The following is a 21,286-nucleotide window of genomic DNA, read 5'->3' as shown; positions in this document are numbered from 1 at the left end:
TGTGAGGCACTGGGGAGAACTAAAAGACTGGTAAAATCCATGAATTCCACAGAAATTGGCAAGGCCTTTGTTTCTTTGACGAACTGGGGAACGTTTTGAACTACACTGAGCTCTGGGGAATATCCAAGAGCTGAACTGGATGCATGAGGAAAAGAAAGAGAACACTAAGACTCTGGAGGAATGTGCTAATCATGACTCTGACACTGGAGGAGACCATGAAACCCACTGAGATCCTGGGCAAAAACCTACAATCCACTGAGTCACTGCCAGACTCAATGAGACTCCTTGATGACCTGCAAATGCACTGAATTCCAGTGACACACTGGGAAAAGCCAACTAGGATACCAATTAGAACTGAGTAAAGGCTCTTTATGCCAAGAGACACTTTTAAAGGACTTTGAGTCACACAAATTCATGAAAAGCATTTAAATATGCCTGAAATTTTATGCATTGCCCAGAGTCACACTGAAACCTGGAGACTGGACTGAGAACTACAGGTACACTATGTAAGGCTGAGGCCCTCTACAGAGTGTAGGAAAGTCAGGAGCTTTGTTGTTGACCTGGAAAAGCACTGAGACACAAGGACACCTGGAAAAGAACCACAATCTCACTGAGACCCTGGTGGAGGCCCTGAAGCCCACTGTAAAACTGCTTATTCAAAGCCTTTACTCTCACAGAAGTTCTGCAGAAAAAAAAGACCCAATCATAGCTGAGCTCTCCAAAAATATCCCAAAGAATTCCTTGAGCCCCTGTATTAATTGGGGAAAGCAGTGAACCAGTCTGAGACACTGCAGAGTGCCCTGAGCCTACACTAAGGGACATTGGGTAGCCCTGAGTGCCACTGACACAGTGGGGAAAGTCTGAGCACCACTATGACAGTGGGAATTTCTCTGTTGTAAGAACACACTGAGTAAGGCTCTATTTGGCAGTGTGACACTAGGGAAGGCCATTATTTTCCCAGAATACTATTGAAGAATCTGAGCACTAATAGATATTGTGCAGAGTTCTTAAATCCACTGAAATACTAGAGTAGGCCCTGGATCTTAGTATAATATTTTGGAAGGCCCTGACACACAATCAAACTGCTAAGAAGATGCTGAGTAGAATTGTGATGCTGGGAGTGGCACTTTGCTCCACAGAGACCCTGAGCAAGGTCCTTGGATTCAATAAGAAAACCTGGGAGGCCCTGAACACTGCATTCCCTTTGGCAATATTCAGAGCCTTACTCCAAGGTAGAAGAATAACTAAGTATCACTGAGAGTCTTGTAATAGCACTGGGTGTCATGAAAACCTGTAAAAGACCTTGAAATAATAGGAGACTCTATGGTTGGCTCTGAAACTCAATGTTCCTCTGCAAAAAATGGAATGAGACTTATTGAGCCCTCTGGAAAGGCCCTGAGCATGTGAGGAAATTGTGAATGGTGCTGATCTGCACTGAGAGCCTGGGAAGACAGTAAGATCTACACTGAGAGCCTTCGAAGGTTGTGCACAACTATATCTACCTAAGGCAGATTCATTCACCTTCCGAAGAATCTGAAGAATATTTTGAACACCATTGAGATTGCAGTGAATGAAATTAATGAATCTGAGACTCTTATTGAAGCCTTGAAGCTCTTTTAAAAAATGGGCATTATTAAAAAAAAACATAAAGACCATAAGGACTTTTCTATACAAGATTAAAATTCTGGGAAAGACTTTGAGCCATCCTGAGACTTCAGTGTGGGTCCTGAGGCCCACTGACACTGGAATAGTCCCCGACCATGTCTAATATCCAACCTAAAACTAAGCCTCTGAGAAAGGCCCTGCTTATCAGTGTAACCTAGGAAGACTAGAGCTTCACTGAGTGCGTGGGTAGGAATGATACCACAATGACTCTGCAGAAGGCCCTGGGCACCACTATGACCCTGGAAAATGCCTTGAGAATCAGTGAGATAGTGGCCTGGCCTGAGTACCACTCTGATCCTGGGAATGGCAATAAACTCCACTGAGAACCTGGGGAAAGTGATGAGATTTATAGAATCCCTGGCAAAATCTCTGAAACCATTGCATCTTTAGGCTACTATATAAGTCATGAAGAGACTCTGGGTATAGCACTGAACATAATTGAGACAGTGCAAAAGGTCCTGCAAGAAACTGAGAACCTAGTCATGATCATGATTTCCACAGAGGCCCTGGGCAAGGCCTTTGGCTATACATGGGGAACATCCTGAATCAAATGGAGATGCTAGGAATATCCCAGAGCTGAACAGAATTTACAAGGAAAAGAGGAGAACACTAACACTCTGGGGGAACACTCTGAGTAGAACTGGAGGAGGACTCAGGAGATCATGAAACACACTGAGACCCAGAGTAAGGACCTACAATCCAGTGAATAAGTACCATACTCTATCACCCTCCTGAGTGTCCTGCAAAAGCCCTGAATTCAAGGGATACACTGTAATGGCCATGAGTTCCACTGAGGCCCTGGGTGAGGCCTTTTTCTACTTAAAAACCTGGGTAACACCCTGAACCACACTGAGATAATACAAATGTCCATGAGCTGAAGTGAATGCATGAGGGAGGGAAGAACACTAAGATTCTGGAAAAACACCCTGAGCTAAACTGTGAGACTGTAGAAGATTATGACATCCACTGAGACCGAGGGCAAGAATCCACAATCCACTGAATCATTACCAGAATCTGTGAGCTTACTTAGTGACCTGCAAAAACCCTGAAATACAGTAAAACAGTGGGAAAGCCCAATTAAAGTATTATAAATGTTCTGAATGCCAAGAGACACTTTTGAAAGCCTTTGAATCATACAAACACAAGGAAAGCATCTGAATACCCCTGAAATTTTATGAACAGCCCTGAGTCACAATGAAATTTTGGAAATTTTCCTGACACCTACAGATACATTGGGAAATGCATTGAGATCTATCATATAGCATGGGAAAGCCATGAGCTTCATTGTTGAGCTTAAAAAACAAACAAACAAAAAAAAAACACTGATACAAGGAGACCCTAGGAAAGATCCACGACCCTACCTTGACCCTGGTGGAGGCCCAGAAACTAGGTGTAAAACTATGTATTAAAGGCCTTTACCCACAGAAGTTCTGGGGGTTAACTGTGAGACCAAATCACACCTGGCATCTTAAAAAAGACCCAAGAGAATTCTTTGAGCACCTGTAAGACACTGAGAAAAGAACCAAGCCAGAATGAGATGCTGGAGAAAGCTCTGAGCTTTCACAGGTAATCATGGGGTAACCCTGAGTGCTGCTGACACATTGGGAAAGGCCCTGAGCACCACTATGGTAATGGGGCTATCTCTCTGTTACAGTGACACACTGGGCAAGGATCTATTCCCCAGTGAGACACTAAGGAAGGCCATTTATTTCCTTGAATACTGTGGAAGTATCTGAGCATCACTAGATATTGTATATCCACTGAAATAGTACTGTAGGCCCAAGGTACTACTATGAGACTTGGGAAAACCTGACACACAATCAAATGCTGAAAAAGATGGTAAACACCACTGTGATGCTGGAAATGGCACTTAGCTCCAGAAACAACCTGTGGAAGGCCCTAGGATTCATTGAGAAACCCTGATCCAACCTGAATTTAATGTTTCCTTTGAGAAGATTCAGAGCCCTGCTCTGAAACAGGTAGAAACATTGAGCATCACTGAGACTCTGAGAATGGAAACAAGACTCAAGGACAACCTGTAATAGACCCTGAAATAAAAGGATAACCTGAGGTTGGCTCTGAAACTCAGTCTTCCCTGCAAAGAGCAATGAGACCTATGAACCCTTGGGAAGGCTTGGATTAAATTGTGAATTTGTGAATGATGCTGATCTGTACTGAGAGCCTGGAAAGGCAATGAGACCACAAAGATTCTTGGGAAAGTTATGCACACATCTGTCAACATAAAGAAGGACCCTTCCCCTTCCTAAGAATCTGAAGATTATTTGAACACAACTGAGATAATAATGAATACAAATTAATGGAGATGAGACCCTTGTTTAAGGATTAGACCTCTTCTACACACTGGGCAATATTCCAAGCACCAGGAAGATCATTTGGATCTTTCTAATAATGTGAGGAAGGACTGGAGCCCTTCTAAGACTGTAGGTTAGGACATGGGAGGCATTGAGACCCACCAAAGAACATAGGAAAGCCATGAACTTCATTGTTGATATTGAAAAGCATTGAGACATGAGGATATGCTGGGAAAGACCCACAATCCCACTTAGACCCTGATGGAGGGCTTGAACATCACAGTAACCCTATTGAAGGCCTTTTGCCTAACAGAAGTTCTGGGGAGGAATCTGGGACCTGTCAACCTAAGGTGTGGTCCTTCACCTTTCTAAAATCTGAAGAATAGTCTCAACACCATTGAGACAACAATGAGTAAAATTAACAACTCTGACACTCTTGGTGAAGCCTCTTCTAAACACTGGGTAATATTTCACACATCATGAACACCCTGTGGAACATTCCAAACATGACTGAAATTCTGGGGACGGCCTTGAGCCTTTGAGAGATTAGGGGGCAAAAAAATCTCAACTGGATGCAGAAGGAAGGAAATGAGAACATGGAGACACTTTGGGAACAACATGAGCATGACTGTCAGACAGGAGGAAACTATGAAACCCACTGACATCCTGAGCTGGCACCCACAATCCACTGAATCAGTACCAGAGTAGATGAGCTTTCTTAGTAACCTAAAAAAAGTCCTCAATTCCCTTAACAACAATTAGAAATAAGTGAAGACCCTCAATGCCAAAAGACACATTTGAAGGCCTTTGAATCACACAAACTCAAGGAAAGTATCAGTAGACATCTGAAAGTCTCTGTACAGAGGTGAGTTACATGGAAATCCTGGAGATTTTGCTGAGAACTACAGATCTATTGTAGAAGGCCTTGGAGTCCACTAAACAACATGGGAAAGCCATGAGCTTCATTGTTGATCTTGAAAAGCTCTGAAACACAAGGACACCCTGGGAAAGTTCCACAATCCCACTTAGACCCTGGTAGAAGTTCTCAACTCCACTGTAATATACTGAAGATCTTTAGCATCTCAGAAGACTAGGGAAATAATTTGAGACTTAATAATATCTGAAATATCCAAAAAGACCCTGGAAAATAACCTGATCCCATGTAAGTTACTGTGGAGAGCACTGATCCAGAATGAGACCCTGGAGAAAGCCCTGAAATTATAGTAAGAAATATGGGGTAGCCCTGAGTGCCAGTGACACAATAGGGAATGCCTTGTGCACCATTGTGAAAGTGGGAATATCTGTATGTTACAATGCCACACTGGGCAAGGCTGTATTCCTCAGTGAGATATTAGTAAAACCATCTCCCCCTCCCAAATGCTGTGGAAGAATTGGAGTACCACTAAATATTGTGCAGAGCTCTTAATACAATAAAATAGCTAGGGTAGGTCTTAGGCCTCACCAAGATTCTTGGGAAGACTGAGATACTCAGTCAAACTCTGGGGAGGATGCTGAGTATCTTCATTTGCAGCTGTGAAGCTGTAAATGGCACATAACTCCACAGAGACACTGGGCAAAGTACTGGGATTCATTGAGAATCCCTGAATGCCCCTGAATCCAGTGTTTACTTTGTAAGATTCAGAGACTTTCTTGAAGCTGAGAAAAGCACTGAGCATCCTCAAGATTTTGAGAATAGCTCTGAGCCTCATGGTCAAAACATGAAATAACAGACACTCTGAGGTTGGCTCTGAAACATAGTGTTCTTCTGCAAAAAGCAGCGACATCAATTGAGAATCTTAAAAAGACCCTGAGCACATGGAAAATTGTGAATGGTGCTGATCTGTACTGAGAATCTGGGAAGGCACTGAGATTACTGAGACTTTGGGAATGTTGTGCACAAATCTGTCAACCTAAGGAAGGGCCCATCACCTTCCTAAGAATATGAAGACTATTTTGAACACCACTGAGATCACAGTTAATAGAATGAACCAATTTGAGACATTTGTAGAAGCCCAGAGCATCTTTTAAACACTGGGCTATATTTCATGTGCCATGAATAAGATATGGGTTTTTCTAAACAACAATAAAATTCTGAAGAAGACCTTGAGCATACCCCTAAGAATCTAAGGTATGCCCCGAGGTGCACTGACACTTGGAAAGACCCTGAGCCCCTCTGAAACATTGAGTGTCATGAAGATTTGGGGGTAGGCCCTGATCATCAATGTAAACTGGAAAGACTATGGATTTACTTAGTACTTCAGAAGACAATGGCATCACTAAGACTCTGCAGAAAACCCTGGGCACCACTGTGACCCTGAGAAATGCCCTGATACTCCGTAAGGCTCTCTGTTTTCTCTGTGAAAATCTTTGATCCTGGAAATGGCAATAAACTCAACTGAGAACATGGAAAATGTGCTGAGATTTACTGAGACCTTGACAAACACTATGAACCCTGTGTGTCTTTAGGGAATTATCTAAGCCCAGGTGAGAGTCTCAGCACTGAACATGACTGAGACTCTACAAAGGCCCCAAGGAAAACTGAAAGCTTGGTGATGATCATGAGTTCCACTGAAGCCCTGGGTAAGACCTTCGGGTCCTTGAATAACTGGGGAACATCATGAACCTCACTGAGGAGGTGGGAATGTCCAAGAGCTCAACTGAATAAACGAGGGAGGAAAGAAGAACACTAAGAGTCTGGGGAACTCTCCGGGCATGACTGTGAGACTAAAGGAGTCCATGAAGAGACTCTGGACAAAACCCTTCAATCCATGAATCAGTAGCAGAGTCCATGAGCCTCCTTTGTGACCTACAAAATCCCTGAATATCAGTGATACACTGAGAAAATCCCTGAACACCAAGAAGAAACCAGTGAAGGCTCTGAATGCAAAAAGACACTTTGGAAGACCTTTAAATCACACAAACTCATGGAAACCATCTGAACACTCCTGAAATTTAATGGCTATTCCTGAGATTGTTTTAATGAATTCCTGAGGTTGTTCTGAGAATTACACATAAACTGTGAAGGCTTTGTGGTTCTAGAAGGATAATTGGGAGACACATGAGCTTCATTGTTGAGCTTGAGAAACACTGAGACACAAGGACACACTGGGAAAATCTACTACCCCATGTAGTCCATGGGGGAGGCCCTGAACATTACTGTAAATCATTACTGTAAATTACTGTGAGTACTTTAGCCTCACAGAAGCTCCAGGGAAGAATCAGAGACACGTCATACCTGAGATTTTCAAAGGGGGCTAATGACTTCCCTGAGTCCCTGTAAGTCATTGGGGAAAGCACTGAGCCAGATGGAGACTGGGGAGAATACCCTGAGCTTACACTGAGAAACACAGGCTAGCCATGAGTGCCCCTGGTGCAGAGAAGAAGGCCCTGAGCATGACAATGATGATGGGAATATGTCCATATTCTACAAATATGAAGAATATTTCAAACCCCAATGAGACCTCAGTGAACAAAATCTATGAAAGTGAGATGCTTTGAAAAGACTAGAGCATACTTGGAAAACTGGGCAATAGGTAAATCAGTACAAGGAAGACTAGGTCAACATCTATAAACAACACAGAAATCACAAGAAAGTTCTAGAACTCTCTGGAGTGTCTGGGGTAGGTTCTGAGACACATGACAATGCAAAAGACCCTGAGCTTTTCTAAAATGCTCACTGTCAAGACCCTGCAGTAGGCCCTGATCATGCAAGTAACCTGGGAAGACTACAGGTTCTTGAGTGCCTGGGAAGGCAATGGCACCAGGAAGATTCTGCAAAGAAACTTTGAATATCACAGTGACCTTGAGAAATGCCCTGAGGCGCACTAAGACTCTTATCTGGACCAGAGATACATGGTGATCTTTGTTGAGCAATAAAGTCCACTGAAAATCTTAAGAAGATGCTGAGATTGACTTGACTGACACTGTGGCAAAACCTCTAAAACCAGTGTATCTTTGAGAAACTACTCAGCCATGGTGACACTCTGGGAATAGCACTGAAAATGACTGAGACACTACAAGAGGCCCTAAAAAATATATGAGAGTCTAGTAATGACCATGAGTTCCACTAAGGCCCTGGGCAAGTCCTTTGACTCTTTGAAAACCAGAGGAGCGTCCTAAGCCACATTGAGATGTAGGGAACCATCAAGAGTAAAATTGCATGCACAGTCAATGAAAGGAGAACACTCAGACTCTGGGGGAGCTCACAGAGTATGACTGTCAGACTGGAGTAGACCATGCAACCCACTGAGATGCTGGGCAAGAGTGCACAATTCAAGGAATCTGTACCACTAACCATGAGGTTCCTTACTCACCTGCAAAGGCCCTAAATTTCAGTGAAACAGTTGGGAAAGCCCTAAATACCAATTAGAAACCAGAAAAGGCCCTGAAAGCACAGAGACATTTCTGAAGGCATTTGAGTCACTCAAACTCATAGAAAACTGGTGATCTCACCTCATACTAGTATAAAAGCCACTGAAATCTAAGACACTGTTCTGAGACACTGTGCAGGGCATTGAGGCCCACTAAAGGACAAGGAAACCCCAGGAGCTTTATTGTTGTCCTGGAAAACACTAAAACACAGGACGCCCTGGGAAAGACCCACAACCCCACTTTGATCCTAGTGGAAGCTTTGAAACCTACTGTCAAGCTATTTATTGAAAGCGTTTAGCCACTCAGAAGCTCAGGAGAAAAATCTGAGTATCAATCATATCTGAGTTCCCATTAAGGATCTCAAAGAAATCCCTGAGCCCCTGGATGTCATTTCTCAATACACTGAGCCAGACTGAGACCCTGGACAAAGCCCTGAGCTTACTCTCAAAAGCATGAGGGATCCTGAGTGCCACCCATGCAGTGGAAAATGCCCTGAGCCCCACAAGGACAATGGGAATATCTCTCAGTTACAATGACACACTGGGTAAGACACTATTTCCTATTTAAAGTCTTGTGACACCCCTTGTTTTCTCAGAATGCTGTGGAAGAACCTGAGCACCACTAGATGGCGTGCAAAGCTCTTCAATCCACTGATATAGTAGAGTTGCCCTAGGAGTGACTAGGATTTGGGGGAAGGCTGAGACACACATTCAAATACACTCACCTCTGGGGAAGATGCTGATCCATTCTGTGCTTCTGCAAAAGGCACGAGTCTTCTCAGAGACCCAGAGAAAGCCCTGGGATTCACAGAGCAAGGCTCAAGTTCCATGGGCCCAGTGTTTCCTGGGAAGATTCAGAGACTCACCCTGAATCTGAAAGAAACTCAGAGTAAATGGAGATTCTGAGAAGAGAGCTTTCATAGACATATCATGCTCTGTCGAGTCTCATGACTAAACACTCAAGGTCACTTCAGTTGAGCTGTGCTGCATGAAATAACCACAGAGAGGCAGAGAAATACCTTTTTCTTTGGGTTCTGCAATGGCTCCTGCAATCTTGGGGTCTGTGGAAAAAGAGAGAGCAGCACAGGTTGAACCCTTTAATTGGGAAGAAGCCATTCAAATGAGACAAGGGGTAGGATTACAAGGGAACAGGTGAGTGTAGCTCAACTGCTGTTCACATGGGTAGCTTAAGGTCACTCATGTGAATTTCCACGGACACCAAAGAAAACACAGACACACACTTTACCTTTGATCAAGCTTCAGATGGTCTCTCCACTTTCTACCTCAGGCTCCCAAATGGGAGAGCAAGAGAAAGTCAAGAGCGGCTGGTGAGAGAGCATATTGAGAAGTGGGCTTTTATTGGGGGACCGACATTCTTAGAAAGTTCCATTCAAAAAAGGTCAGAGGTGGCAGGGTTACAAAGGACATGTGAGTGTAATTCAACCCAAATGGCCAGGGGATGACATGCTTATGTCTGAAGACATGCTTTCAAACTTCCAAGACCAGAGCAACATCCAGGTCACTACGATATGTAGTGCCAGTCAAAGCATCTCCCCTCCAGGATGGAAGGAGCAGATCATTTAGAGTGGCTCCCCACACTCAACCCTTCTGGGTTCTACCTACTCCTTGGGCTACTCCCAGGGCCATGCATTATTATCCAACCATGGGAAAAGGTGGAGTACTTGTCATGACACTGCTGCCTCAGACTACAGTGATATTTCAGGTCCCCATGGTGCATCAGGACTAAAGGTGCCTGAACAAATTCCCTATTTCTTAATATTTAAAGGCAATTGAGGTATTGTACATTGTAGTCACTGGATTCTTGGTCCAAGGTCATCATAATCTACTATTGAAACACAGAAAGAATTAGTAGAAAACATATCATTTCAATAATATAGTCAACTTGCAAGATCCAAGGTTATTATTATTACTCTGACAAACATTCATCAGATTTTTAATCTTTTATCAATTTTATTGGGAAGCATTGCATTTAGCCATAGTAACACCGATATATTTAATTGGCATAGCATTTAAGCCTATCCACAAACCACAGAGCAGAAGGCTCATTTGCATTTGCATTATTCAGTATATTGTCTTCCAGAGCATTTATCTGTCTATGAAGAATCTTTGAAGTAATTTAAGTCAATTTTTAAGAAAATTCAAATGTTGTAAGTTTAAAAAATAGTCATAAAGACTATAATTAGAGAAGCAAGGAATGATACTTAATGTAGTAACTTCAAGGATTGTGAGATCAGGAGATTCCTAGGTCTGGTTAATTGGCATGCCCGTGTTTCAAAGCTGAATGTTAACTTCAGCATATTATAGGTCTGAAATATTAGCTGTCAATAACTAGTGATATAATAAGATAAGTTGTATTCTTACAGGCTACAGGATATTCATCATCCTTTCAGTTAATTCTTACATTTAAGGAGTTTTTTTTAGGTCTGTCAGTAATGTAAATATTTGAAGGTAGAAGTCAAACATCAAAACATCTTTTTGGATGCCAACTCACTGAGGGTTAGGTTATTACCAATAAACCTCCAGGTGTTATGGCATCCTTGCATAATCAGCTTTGTCTATTCTGGGAGACCAGTCTAAAATATATCCACTATTTTTAGATGTCTTGTGTTGAACTGGCAAGACATTTGCACAATCTATTGACTTAGGTGTGAATTCCTATTGTAGAATGAGTAGGAGAATAATATGTTGGTGGATATCTTATGTAAATAACTGGCTGTATAGAAAAAAATGCATTTTAATAATCTTTCTGACAATTATCCAGAAAAGTAAATATAGTCTTAATTTTAAGGACCAGCATGATTGGCTGCTTTAGGTTTCTTACATGCTGTCTTTTTCTGGGAGTATCAAAAGATACTCCCAGACAATCTGTTTACCATAAAATCAACATATAGGAATAATTGAACATTACAGTCAGTACAATTAATCTAGTTCATGGGTGGACTTTCCAGTCCATACTTCAAGGCACATTAAAAGTGGACCTGAGAAATGAGTCCATAGAAATCTCTTCATAATTTTTACTTGCTTAATAAGCTCATGAAGCTGCATGGCTCTAAACTCTGCAGTTGGGAGATTTACCTTTTTATTTCAGGCTTTTCAGTCATTTTCATGATGAGAAATTTTAACTCTCATTTGAAATCTGATTTAATTTACTGAATCATGTTGAGTAACAATAAAACCCTCAATATTATAATTTAAGGAAAAAATTTTAAAAAATATTTGTAAGATCTAGTGTAAATATTTTGAAGGTAGAAGTCAAACATCAAAATATCCTTTTGTGTGCCAACTCACTGAGCGTTAGGTTATTACCTAACCTGTGCTTGTGGGGGCCTGTTTTTCCCCTGTTCTTTATTTAAGAGGCTGGTATAAATTATAATATCAGTAATTTAAATTATAGGGAGCCCTCAATCTCTTCTTAAGAGAAGTTTCCAAAATATTTCTATATCTCAGAATATTATCCTTTAAATAGGTGTCTCTTAATTGTCTTTGAGAAAATATGATTAAGCTTACTTCCCAGTATAGGGAGTAGTATGTAAATCTTACCATTTTTTTAATAAATAATAGGTCCAATCAAAGAACTTATATAATACCAATGAATTTCCAACAAAGTTTGCAACCTTTATTGCTCAAAACCAATGTACTACTTTAATTTGGAGAACATCAATGTTCTCCCAAATCTCACAACTATCCAGCAAAAAAAAAAAAAAAGTAATTTGTAAATTTCAGCAGTGTCTTTAAATCAATCAAATTTAGTCTCGAAGGATGATTATCAAATTTGGAATCTAAGTCAGTATTTTAATATATTTAGTGTTTAATCAAAGATGTGAACTTATTTACTAAAATTAATTCTTGCTGTAACAATAAGAATCATTAGCAATAGAAACCTTCCTTAAAGGAAATACACATAACATTTTAGTAGGTCTTTATTGTGTCAAAATATGGACAAAAATCTTAACTCACATCAGCATAGGAAAATCAAGAAAATAGCCTGAAATACTCTTGAATTAGTTAAATTTTTTAGACAGTCCAGTACATATAAATCTCTTTTTCAATTGTTTTAACTTTCTATATCATCTGTCTACATAATGATATACAGATTTCCTTTTTTAGGAAAATACTTTTATCATTAAAATCCAGAATACAAAGACCTTGTTTTACCCAAAGATGATTCATTTCTTCCTCTTAGGAACTCCAATGTGTGCTTCCTCTCTGTGGTAATATCTTCTTTTCCTTTTAGAATTCTTCCTGATTTTTCTTTGGAACAGCATTTGAAAACCTTAGAATCTAACAAATTATTGTACCTTGATAAGAAGAAATATAGCAATGAAAATATAGTTAAAACCCATTGTATATTTCTGTAGACAGAATTAATTATATTTGTTTATTACCTTATAGAGCTTGTACAAATATTTGAGAGAGATTACTTGATGGTTGTATTATCTCCTGAAAGTAAACTTATAGTAAAATGCATTTATCTCAAATACCTGTAACTAAAAGGCAGAGCATGAGAGAAATGCATGTATAAGTACTATCTAAATTATGTTTTCTGTTGAAGAAAAACAATTAGATAAATATGCACTAATTAAATAATTAGACATATATGCTAATTATTTAAATGAATTAACAACTATAGGTTATCCAAATCCCTAGAAAAACATGTATTAAGAATAAGGGCATAACTTATAATTGTATTATGTTTATGCAACCACGTGGTTCTTATTATATTTGGATACATTTTAATTTTTGTTGGGTTAGTAGTGCATTGTTTTATATTTCTGCTGTAACATATTAAGATCCTTCTGTATACATTTACTTATGTCTTGTAATTATATACTCAGGAATGAGAATGAGGATCCTTTGATTATCACAGGAACATTTCCGGCTTTTATTCCTGTGAGAAGCAAATGCCTCCTCATAACCTTCAAAATTAAAAGCAAAATATAAAGAAGCATATGTATTTCTTATAAATTGTTACATTATCTCTGCAATTTTTCTTAATAATATAGCTATAAAGAAAAAACTTAGTAAGTTACCTTAGAAACTTTGAAAACGGCTCAGGGATGCAATGTAGAAGCCTGAGAATTAAATTTTGCCTGAAAAAGATCTTTTGTTAGTTTTATAGATGGATATTCTTAAAAATGCAGTCTCTGTGCAGCTCCTGGTAGCAGGGATGAAACAGGAAGTACAGGTTAGTGGCTGGAAAGTGGGACCAGAAGTCCTGTCTGAGTGACTGTGAAAGGACCAATGGGAAGCTGGGAAAATACAAGAGGCAGGACCAGGAAACCAGCTTGGGCCTTCCAGGCTTCCTGTTGTTACCTTGGTGATGGAAACAGCAGGGACCAGCTGCTCATTGTCTGGGGCAAAGACTCCCTGAGCTTCCCTAAACACTTGCATTCCATTTGATTTGTTTGTATTTTCTGCAGCTGGGGAGGGTCCTAGGGTGGGAGGCAGCTTGCCTTGTCTCTGCTCCCTGTGCTTGCTGCAGCTGGTGTTCTCCTGTCTTTTGTATTTTCCCTTGCAGCACGTGGGACTTTAAAATGTGTTTTAACAGCAGATGCCAGTGTTACTATCAGATCTTAAGGCAGTCTGCCTTTGGCACCTAGTTCAGGTTGTTTAAGGGTTAAAAGCACTGCTGGTGGTGGGTCTAGTTACAGACCCCCATTATAGAACAGTGGCTAAAGTCTTTTGATTCTGATGTGGTAGGTCAAGAATGTAGCAAAGAGGTTCAGCATAAATTGAGTATTCACAAAAACAATAGAAAAATAAAATTCATATATCTACAGGTAAAGAATCCTTGTATAAAGTCTCATTACAAAATTTTTTTTTTTTTTAAAGAGAGAGTGAGAGACAGAGAGAGAGAGAGAATTTTAACATTTTATTTAGTTCTCCGAGGACACAATATCTTCGTTTGTATGTGGTGTTGAGGATCGAACCCGGGCCGCACGCACACTAGGCGAGCGTGCTACCGATTGAGCCACATCCCCAGCCCCAACATTACAAAATCTTTTGTTTCTTTTTCTCACGTTCCAAAGCACAGACTTCTAGTAGATTAAACCCAAAAATATTTTACCTAATATATCAAAATATAAAGACTCATAACAACAATCAAATAAGTCCACAGAATCGCTTTTCCCATGGGAGAGGACTGAACTTAACAACATATCCCATTAGTCATCTTAATAATTCTTTATATTTATTTAGAGTTGCTATAATTGTAAAAATTATATTTTTTCTCTTTCTAAAGACAAAATATTCCCAAATGTTAAAAGTATAATGTCACAGATTTTTTTTCTGTTTAATTCACTTTCTTTCTACAATTCAGCCCACGATGAGGTGGGCTTCCCACATCCAACTCAAGATGACTTTACAACCTGTTCTTCAGAAATCAGACTTTTACCTTGGACACCTTGACCCACCCTATCTCTAAAGTCATGAGCCATGGCACTACCATGCCAGAATACAGTAATCTTTCAGATCCCTGTGGGGCATCAGGACTTAAAGGTGCATGCATTTGGAGTGGCTCCCCACAATATCCTAAACAGGTGGTGGAATTTTTTTTCTTTTTTTTTTCTTTTTTTTTTCTTTCTTTCTTTCTTTCTTTCTTTCTTTCTTTCTTTCTTTCTTTCTTTCTTTCTTTCTTTCTTTCTTTCTTTTTTCTTTTTTTTTTGATAAAGCAGTCTAGCTGTGAAATACAGCCAAGAAAAGAAGGCAGCAGAAAAATTACACTACCCAGAAAGTAATTTTGAAAAGTAGGTATGGGACAGCTCTTTGACCTTACAAATCAAGCTTCCACACTGGGAAGAGAGAGCCCAAATTTGCTTTATTATATATGGAGAAACTTCAAAGATTTTCCATACAAAGTTCTTCTGCCAAATAAGGTAGAAGGTGGGCTGTCCAGGTCCAATGATTCATGCTTAATTGTGAAGCTACAAGAGCAGCCCCTTCAGCCAAGGTAAGAATGAAGTCACTTGCATTGCATAATTCATGAAGTGGGAGAAGCCACAAAATGACTTGCAATGCCAAACCAATATCTCCCTGGCTCAAGGCCAAGTGAAGACACTAAATAGCTCAGGAGTGGCTTCCCACATCCACCTCAAGATGACTTTACAACCTGTTCTTCACAAATCAGACTTCTACCATGGACAACTTGACCCACCCTATCTCTAATAGGGGACTCCAACTGCTTGTTCCAATGCCATGATGCTCCTTATAACCTTATAGCAGCAAGAGTGATCCTCTCCCTTTTTCTTACAGCAGCAAGGAGTCCCTAGAATTGGATGGGGAAATAAAATAAAAAAATTCAGTCAGTATAGAGAGGTAATTGGGTCAGATCAAAAAAAAAATGAAGACTTTGGGTCCAAAAAGTTGGAGACCACCTCTGGAGGATTAAAATGTTTCAGCCTCCAAAGCCCTTCCTCCATTCTATCTAAGATAGCATACTCCTGTTTCAACCTGTTGTTAAGTCTCCTCAACAACTTCAACCTGAAGCTTATAAATTCCTTGGAGAGAACAAACCACAAGAGACCACTGTTTTCCAACACCCATTCTAGACAGGAGACTATGTCGACAGCACAAAGGTGTCTCCTAAAATTAAACAAACAAACAAATAAACAAATAAATAAATAAAAGAAGAAAGAAAGAAAAAAGAAAAGAGCAAATAGTCCCGGGAGGCCCCAATCACCCTCTAAATATAAGAATAAAACATGTTGCTCATGTTTTTGTCTATTACTCAGACTGTTTTATAGAGCCCTAGCTGCTAAAATAATATATTTTGTCACTCTGAAATCCAGGGAGACATAGAAAAGGCATATTATATATGCTTGGCAATTACAACCTCTTACCACATTCAGAAGGTAAATCAAGGGTTTGATTGTTTCTAGATAAAATTGAAATATTGTGGGCCAAACTTCATGTGTCTTGATCATAAAAACTCCATTCTATCTTTAGACTCCATTTCATATAAGAAATATTTGTTCCATGAGAAACCTCTGCCTCTACCACCTCCTGCCAGGCATACACTGTTTGGCAAACCATGGTGGTTAAAAAAACGTTTTTATTATACTTATACAATGTATTATCAAGAAACACAGTTGTAAGATGCTCTCTTTTAGTTGATATTTCTCATGGGAAGTATAATGTACACTGAACTGGGTCATTCTGACCCACCACTACATTGTTATGGTTTTGAATTACTGGTAGTTTTCAGGTTTGGTTACAAGAGATACCCTACTTTCTTTTTTGAGATGTGCACAGGCAATGTGGTCAGTGGCCCTTGACCAGCCAGTGAATAAATGTTCATGTCTTCCTTCAAGGTTCATCTGGTGATTGATCTAGGACATACCACAACACCAGGTTCCACTATTCACTAAATCACTACCAGAGGCCATGAGCCTCATTAGTGACCTGGGAAAGCCCTGAATTCCAGTGATACACTGGGAAAAGCTCTGAACACCAATTAGACACCAGTGAAAGCCTGAATGCCAAGAGACATTTTTGAAAGCCTTTAAATCACACAAAATTATGAGAAGCATTTGAGTATCCCTGAAATACTTTGGACAACACTGAATCATAGACAAATCCTGGAGAGAACTACTTATATACCATGGAAGGGAATGTGTCCCACTAAAGAATATGGGAAAATTGAGTTTAATTGTTGAGCAGAAAAAAAATAAGGGGAATCAGAGAAAGGTCCACAAACACATTTAGAGCTGGTGTAGCCCAAAACCCCACTGACAAGCTACTAAAGGCTTTTATTCTCACAGAAGAACTAGGGGAAAATCTAAGACCAAATCATACCTGAGACCTCAAAAAAAAAAATCCTAGAAAATACTCTGAGATCTGATAAGCCATTGAAGTGAACACTGAGCTGGACTGAGACTCTGGAGAAAGCCCTGAGCTTACACTAAGAAACATGGAGTAGCCCTGAGTACCACTGACAGAGTGGGCAGGCCCTGAGCAACACTATGACAATGTGAATATCCCTGAGTTTCAATGACACACGAGGCAAGGAACTAATCCCCATTGAGACACTAGTGAAGGACAATATTTTCCAAGAAATCTGGGGAAAAAAATCTAAGCATTACTAGATATTGTGAAGCATCCTAAAACCCACTGAAAGATTAAGGTAGGTGCCAGGCCTCACTATGATACTTGGGAAGGATCTAACACTCAATTAAACACCAAAAATATCCTGAGCACCATTATGATCCTGGGAATGAAAATGAGCTTCACAGAAACAAAGGAAAAATCCCTGGGATTCAGTAAAAATGATGAAAGGCCCTGAACCCAATGTTTCCATTGGGAAGATCCAGTGTCACTCTGATGCTGGAAGAAACACTGAACACAACTGATACTCTGAGAATTGCACTGAGCCTATGGGGAAAATTTATAGATAATAATAAAAAAGGAGACACCGTGGATGGCTCTGAAATCCAGGGAGGCATAGAAAAGGCAATGAGACCTATTAAGACCCCAGGAAGGAACCTGAGCACAAGGTGATCATGGGAATGGTGCTCATCTGCACTTACACGCTGTGAAGGTCAGGGGGACCACAAAGACGCCTAGGAAGACTGTGAATACATCTGTCAACCTAAAGAAGGCCTTTAGCATTCTTAAGACTCTGAAGAAATTTTAACACCACTGAGCAAAGAGTGATTAAAAAATTGAGATATTTATTGAGGCCATCAGCACTGGGCAATAATCTGGGCACCATGAAGAACATGTGAAGGTTTCTAAACATGACTGAAATTCTGAGGAAGGCCTTGAGCCCTCCTGAGACCCTACAATAGGTCATGAGACTCACTGAAAAAAAAAAGCAAATTAAAACAAAAGCCCCTGAGCTCCTCTGATATCAAGAAGAAGGCCCTGAGTGTCAGGTAGACAATGGGGTACACCCTGGTCATCAGTGTAACCTAGGAAAACTATAGCTTCACTGGCTGCTTGGAAAGGCAATGACACCAATATGACTGTGAAGAAGGCCTTGGGAACAACTGTGACACTGGGTATGGCAATGAACTCCACCGAGGGCCTGGAAAAAGGGCTGAGATTTACTGACACTGAACCCAGTCTACCTTTGGGGAAATATTTAAGTTGAGGTGAGATTCTGGGAATAGCACTGAACATGACTGAGACATTGCAAAATATTCTGAGAAAAACTGAGGGCCTGGTAATGGTAATGAGTTCCACTGTGGATTTGGGCAATGCTTTTGGCTCTGTGAAGATTTGGGGAACATACTAAACCACATTGAGATTTTGGGAATGTTTGAGAAATCCACAAAATTCCTGAGGAATGGAAGGAGAACACTGAGACTCTGGGAGACATCACTGAATGAATGAATTCTAAGAAACACTTTTGAAGGCCTTTAAATGACACACTTGTTAATAGCATTTGAACATTCTTGAAATACTATAGGCAGCCTTCTGTCTGACTGAGATCCAGGAGAGGATTAAAAGATCTACTGATATACTGTGGAAGGCATGGAGGCCCAGTAAAGAATAGAAGAGAGCCATGAGCTTCCTTGTTGAGTCTGAAAAGCACTGAGACACAAGGACATCCTGGGAAAGGTCCGCAAACCCACTTAGACCCTGGTGGAAGCCACAAACCCCACTGAGAAGCTATTTCAGGGATTTAGGCACACAAAGTTTTTTGGAAAAATCTGAAAATCAATTATAACTGAGAACACAAAACAAACAAACAAAACACCCCTAGAGAATTCTCTGCACCCAGTAAGTCATTGGGGAAAGCACTGAGTGAGAGTTAAACTTTGAAGAAAGCCCTGAGCTTACACTCGGAAAAATGGAGTGGCCCAAATGCCACTGACACAGTGGGGAGGGAACTGAGCACAACTGTGACAATGGAAATATTTCCCTGTTACAATAACACACTGGGCAAGGCACTATTCCCCTTGGAGACACTAGTAAGAGCCGTTATGTTTCCAGAATACTGGGGAAGAGTCTAAGCACCACTATATATTGTGCAGTTTCTACACCTGCTGAAAGAGGAGGGTAGAACCTAGGCCTCACCATGACACTTAGGAATGCCCTGACACAATTAATCAAACTCTATGGAAGATGCTGAACACCACTGTGATGCTGGGATTGACACTGAGCTTTACAGAGACCTTGGGTAATGCTCTGGAATTTATTGAGAAATCCTGAATGGTCCTAAACCCAGTAGGTCCTTGGAGACCACCTAGAACATCATTCTGAGGCTGGGAGAAGCACTGAACATCACTGAAACTCTGAGACTAGAGCTGAGCTTCACGGGGAACCTGTAAACACACAGGAAAGAAAAGAAGACTCTGGGGATGGCTCTGAAACTCATTGAGCCCTGGAAAATGTGATGAGACCTATTGAGACCCTCAGCAAGGCCCTGAGCACATGGTGACGATCGGAAGGTTGCTGAGCTGCAATGAGAGCCTGGGAAGGCAATGAGACCACTAACCCTCTTGGGAAGGTTGTGAATACATCTGTCAACCTAAGAATGGCTCTTAGCCTTCCAAATACATTGAGGAAAATTGTGAACATCATTGAGACACCCATGAATGAATTTGACAACTCTGTGAATCTTGTTGAGACCTTAGACTTTCTAAACACTTGGAAATAATCTGAGCACCATGAAATCCATGTGGACCTCTCAAACAAGATTGAAATTCTGGAGAACACATTGAGTCCTCCTGAAACTCTAGGGTAGGCCCTGGGTTCCACTAGCACTGGGAAAGACCCTGAACTCCTCTGATCTTGAAGAAGGCGCTCAGGATCACTAAGACTCCGAGGAAGGCCCTTAGAATCATTGTAACCTAGGAAGACTATAGCTTCACTGAGAGCCTGGAAAGAAAATGACACCACTCACACCCTGGAGAAGTTTCTGTGCACCACTGTGACCCTGGGAAATGACCTGAGACTCAAAAAGATTCTGAACTGGCCTGAGCAACCCTGTGACCCTAGGAATAACACTGAACTCTACTGAGAACCTAGTAAAGCTGCTGAGATTTTCTGAGACCCTGGCAGAAACCCTGAACACGGTACCCTTGAGGAACTACCTAATTCCAGATGACACCCTGGGAATAGCACTTAATATGACTCAGACTCTGCAAAAGGCCCTGAGAAACACTGAGAGCCTGGTAATGGCCATGAGATCCCCAGAGGCCCTAAGCAGGGCTTCTGGCTCTTTAAAAACCTGGGGGAACATTCTGAACCACACTGAGATGCTGGGAATGTCTAAGATCACCCCTGAATACCCAAGGAAAAGAAAGATAACATTAAGTCTCTGGGAAAACACCCTGAGCATGACTGTGAAACTAGAGGAGACCATGAAACACACTGATGCCCTGGGCAAGGTGCCACGCTCCATTGAATCAGTATGAAATGCTGTGAGGATCTTTAGAGATCTGCAAAATCTTTCAATTCCACTAATACATCTGGAAGAGTCTGCCATAGTCTGGCTGGGCAAAGTAACTGGGGGGGGGGTGACCAGGAACTTGTGAAGGTTGATACAGCAGGAGCGGGAGCTGCTTTGTTGTTGGACAGTAGAGGTATATATACACTTAACTGATTATACACAGCTTGTTTCAATTAACATCCAGATACATCAATTGGTCATTAAGGAATCCTCATCATCTTAATAATTAAACACAGTTTAACTTAATTGACATAATCTAGACAGAGCAGTCAGTCATTAAGGAATCTCTATCATCTTAATGGTTCCCTTGCGTTACTTCTCAAACCACTCCTTCTGGCTAAGTGCCAGGTGCCATCTTGACTTGTCTGTGGCTCTCAACAAGAGTCCTGCACCCAAATTAGATACCTATGATGACTCTGAATGCTAAAAGATACTTGCTTTGAGTCACACTGAATTTCTACAAATGGCCCTGATTATTATGAATATTCTGTGGAAGGCACTGAGCACCACCAATGAACGTG

At 40.8% G+C, this 21,286-nt stretch overlaps 1 long non-coding RNA gene across 1 annotated transcript in view; it reads right to left on the bottom strand.

The window, feature by feature from the left end:
- Positions 1-12,512, bottom strand: part of LOC144376940 (uncharacterized) — a 45,621-nt gene extending 33,109 nt beyond the window's left edge. The window contains exons 1-3 of the long non-coding RNA XR_013437341.1: positions 9,594-12,512; positions 9,367-9,408; positions 9,073-9,220 (exon numbers count right to left, since the gene is read on the bottom strand). This is a non-coding gene — a long non-coding RNA (uncharacterized LOC144376940). The remainder of the gene's footprint in view (positions 1-9,072; positions 9,221-9,366; positions 9,409-9,593) is intronic.
- Between the last annotated feature and the right edge of the window lie 8,774 nt (positions 12,513-21,286).

Source organism: Ictidomys tridecemlineatus, chromosome 4, assembly GCF_052094955.1.
Source record: "Ictidomys tridecemlineatus isolate mIctTri1 chromosome 4, mIctTri1.hap1, whole genome shotgun sequence".
NCBI classification, from domain to species: domain Eukaryota; kingdom Metazoa; phylum Chordata; class Mammalia; order Rodentia; family Sciuridae; genus Ictidomys; species Ictidomys tridecemlineatus.
This window is presented reverse-complemented; position numbering and strand designations above follow the sequence as displayed.